The 4186-nt window shown below is 38.8% G+C and overlaps 1 protein-coding gene across 3 annotated transcripts in view; it reads left to right on the forward strand.

Moving 5' to 3' along the window:
* SNX13 (sorting nexin 13) overlaps nucleotides 1-4186 on the forward strand; it is a 143636-nt gene that overhangs the window by 76059 nt on the left and 63391 nt on the right. The gene's annotated exons all lie outside the window — the stretch shown is intronic.

The raw sequence follows: 4186 nt of genomic DNA on the forward strand, positions 1-4186 counted from the left end.
AGTATACAGCCTTGATGTGCTCCTTTCCTGATTTGGAACCAGTCTGTTGTTCCGTGTCCAGTTCTAACTGTTGCTTCCTGACCTGCATACAGGTTTCTCAAGAGGCAGGTCAAATGGTCTGGTATTCCCATCTTTAAGAATTTTCGACAGTTTGTCATGATCCAGGCTTTGGCATAGTCAATAAAGCAGAAATAGATGTTTTTCTGAAACTCTCTTGCTTTATCGATGGTCCAACGGATGTTGGCAATTTGATCTCTGATTCCTCTGCCTTTTCTAAATCCAGCCTGAACATCTGGAAGTTCATGGTTCACATACTGTTGAAGCCTGGCTTGGAGAATTTTGAGCATTACTTGACTAGCATGTAAGATGAGTGCCATTGTACATTAGTTTCAGCATTCTTTGTCATTGCCTTTCTTTGAGATTGGAATGAAAACTGACCTTTTCCAGTCCTGTGGCCACTGCTGAGTTTTCCAAATTTTCTGTCATATTGAGTGCAGCACTTTCACAGCATCATTTTTTAGATTTGAAATACCTCACCTGGAATTCCATCACCTCCACTAGCTTTGTTGGTAGTGATGCTTCCTAAGGCCCACTTGACTTCACATTCCAGGATGTCTGACTCTAGGTGAGTTGATCACACCATTGTGATTATCTGGGTCATGAAGATCTTTTTTGTACAGTTCTTCTGTGTATTCTTGGCACCTCTTCTTAGTATCTTCTGCCTCTGTTGGGTCCATACCATTTCTGTCCTTTATTGTGCCCATCTTTACATGAAATGTTCCCTTGGTATCTCTAGTTTTCTTGAAGAGCATTCTGCTGCTGCGACTGCTAAGTCACTTCAGTTGTGTCCAACTCTGGGCGACCCCATAGACGTCAGCCCACCAGGCTCCCCGTCCCTGGGATTCTCCAGGCAAGAACACTGGAGTGGGTTGCCATTTCCTTCTCCAGTGCATGAAAGTGAAAAGTGAAAGTGAAGTCGCTCAGTCGTGTCCGAGTCTTCGCAACCCCATGGACCGCAGCCCACCAGGCTCCTCCATCCATGGGATTTTCCAGGCAAGAGTACTGGAGTGGGATGCCATTGCCTTCTCCAGGAAGAAAACTCTAGTCTTTCCCATTCTGTTTTCCTCTTATTTCTTTGCACTGATCACTGAGGAAGGCTTTCTTATCTCTCCTTGCTATTCTTTGGAAATCTGCATTCAGATATATATGTCTTTCCTTTTCTCCTTTGCTTTTCATTTCTCTTCTTTTCACAGCTATTTGTAAGGCCTCTTCAGACAGCCATTTTGCTTTTTTACATTTCTTCTTCTTGGGACTAGTCTTGATCCCTGTCTCCTATACAATGTCTTGAATTTCTGTCCATATTTCTTCAGACACTCTATCAGATCTAATCCCTCGAATCTTTTTGTCACTTTAGGTCATAGCTGAATGGTCTAGTGGTTTTCCCTACTTTCTTCAATTTAAGTCTGAATTTGACGATAAGGAGTTCGTGATCTGAGAGGAAACCTATTTGACCTTGCTGGCTATGGGGCACATGCTACTGCTACTCTTTAAAGATTAAACTGACTTTTAGGAGACAGGAATGACGATCAGTCTTGTTACATGGGTTTAAAATGTGTTTAAAATAAGTAGGGTTGTTTAAAGAAAAAGCAAATACATTTTGCCATAGATTGATCTTTTAGGCCAATATTTCATTTCTTTTTGCTTGTGTCTAATTGAGTGAGTGTAATTGTAGAGCTCTGTGGTCAGTTTGTTTTTCTCTTAACTTGATAGTTCTTTATCACTTTCCTTTGTTGATAATTAAATCTAGGTTTTCCCAAAAGGCACTTTGTTCAGATTAAATAACAGACTAGAAAGTTCTTAGTTCTTTCCTTTATATCAATCCTTTGTATGAGTTGTACAAATCACGGCATTTGACTGGGATATTGCTATTTAATTGCCTCTGCTGTCTCCCATTACCATGTTTTATGGACATAAAGATTCATGGCCTCAGTGACTCTGTAACTTTTAAATCTTCATATTTGACAGCTTATGCTTGTGTTAAAGTATATGAAAATTGCCACATAATTTATAATATTTGCAATATTTTGCTCTCACTAAAACTGTATAGGAATTATTGAGTCGTATGACTAACCAAGGACTTCCCTGGTGGTTCAGATGATTAAGAATCTGCCTGCAATGCAGGAGACCCGGTTTCGATCCCTGGGTCAGGAAGATCCCCTGGAGAAGGACATGGCTACCCACTCCAGTATTCTTGCCTGGTGAATCCCATGGACAGAGGAGCCTGGTGGGCTGTATAGTCCATGAGGTTGCAGAGTCATACATGACTGAGCAACTAAACACACAGACACACACACATATACATGACTAACCAAACTCTTTCATGAGGCAAATTAGGAGATCAAAATAGTTTTCAGAGAGACATAACGACTGTTTGCCTTAACTAATATGAAGCAGTAAACTTATTCAAAAAGGTTACCCATATGTTTTTTACTCCTTTGAAAATAAACTTTCAATAAAGCACTTTTTTGTTTGTCAATTTTATCATTTCAGAATACATTTAAAAATTTGAGCATGTGTGGTCAGATACATAATTTGAGGGAAGAAATTACATAAATAAATATAATTTTTAAAAAGTTAGAGATTAAAGCTAATCCAGAATAAGCAATTTTCTAATTTGAGACTGGAAGATGTCTTAAAAGACATTTCAAAAAGTTTTTGGAGCCTCCATTAGTGCCTTTTAGAAATATTAATTGATCATGGGGTAAAAGTTGTCAAAGACTTGTAAAACTTATAGAAGTAGAATTTATATAAAATATTTCTCTAAAGGAAAGCAAAGTGAAGGCTCTCGTCTGTGAACTTATACCAGAAAATGGCACAGATAAATTAGAAATCTGGAAAGGAATAAATAAATTGGTCCTTTACTTAGAAAAGTGAAACATCCTGTTAAACTTGTGGCTATTTAGCCTTTCTAGTATTCATAAGAAATTCTGTTTCATAACTCTAGATATCACAAGCATAGAGGACTGAAGATTAAACAAGTAGACTATTGTCTAAGTTTGAAAGTGAAAGTGAAGTCATTCAGTCATGTCCTGCTCTTTGCGACACCATGGACTGTAGCCCGCCAGGCTCCTCTTTCCATGGGATTCTTCAGGCAAGACTACTGGAGTGGGTTGCCATTTCCTTCTCCAGGAGATCTTCCCAACCCAGGGATTGAACCCCAGTCTCCTACATTGTAGGCAAACGTTTTACCATCTGAGCCACTTAGTTTCTTGATTTGCATCATTTAATTTTTTCAAAGTCATGCCATATTTAAGACAGTGACCTTGAGAAGATAAGAGTATTTTTGCATAGAGATAAATCTTTTATCTCTTTTAACTAATTTCCACTCACATACGAAAAGTTCCTAAAGAGCTGTAGTATATTAGGAGAGGTGGAAGACACAGAATTACTTAAAGAATGGTATGTGATAAATGCCATAAATACAAAGCATGAGTGTATTTTAAATATATAAGTGAATAGTGTTCATCAGAACAATCAGGGTTTATTTAATTAGAAAATTAATTCTGTAGTCAGTCCTAGAAGGAGAGCCAGAATCTTGATAGACGTGTAAACAGCTGCAGAGAATGGGAAGGTATAGTCAAAGAATATTAAGTAATTGTATTACCATAAATGTTATTTTATTTTTATTATCTTGTATTAGAAATTTCAAACAGACAGGTATAGCAAGTTAATACAATAGACATTTATGCGCCAACAAACCAGATTTGAGCAGTGTTAACATTTTGCTGTAGTTGCTCTAGCCCTCCCTCAAAGGCAGTCACTGTTCTGATTGTTTTCTTTTTTTGTTTTTATACTTTTAATATAGATGTAGGAGTCCATAAATACATGTACTGCCATGTTTTGCCTTTTAAAAATGGATATAAATGCTAACTTGATCAAATCAGTCGCTCAGTCGTGTCCGACTCCTTGCGACCCCAGGAATCGCAGCACGCCAGGCCTCCCTGTCCATCACCACCTCCCGGAGTTCACTCAGACTCATGTCCATCGAGTCAGGGATGCCATCCAGCCATCTCATCCTCTGTCGTCCCCTTCTCCTCTTGCCCCCAATCCCTCCCAGCATCAGAGTCTTTTCCAGTGAGTCAACTCTTCGCATGAGGTGGCCAAAGTACTGGAGTTTCAGCCTGTC

Source organism: Bison bison, unplaced genomic scaffold, assembly GCF_000754665.1.
Source record: "Bison bison bison isolate TAMUID 2011002044 unplaced genomic scaffold, Bison_UMD1.0 scf7180017864044, whole genome shotgun sequence".
NCBI classification, from domain to species: Eukaryota; Metazoa; Chordata; class Mammalia; order Artiodactyla; family Bovidae; genus Bison; species Bison bison.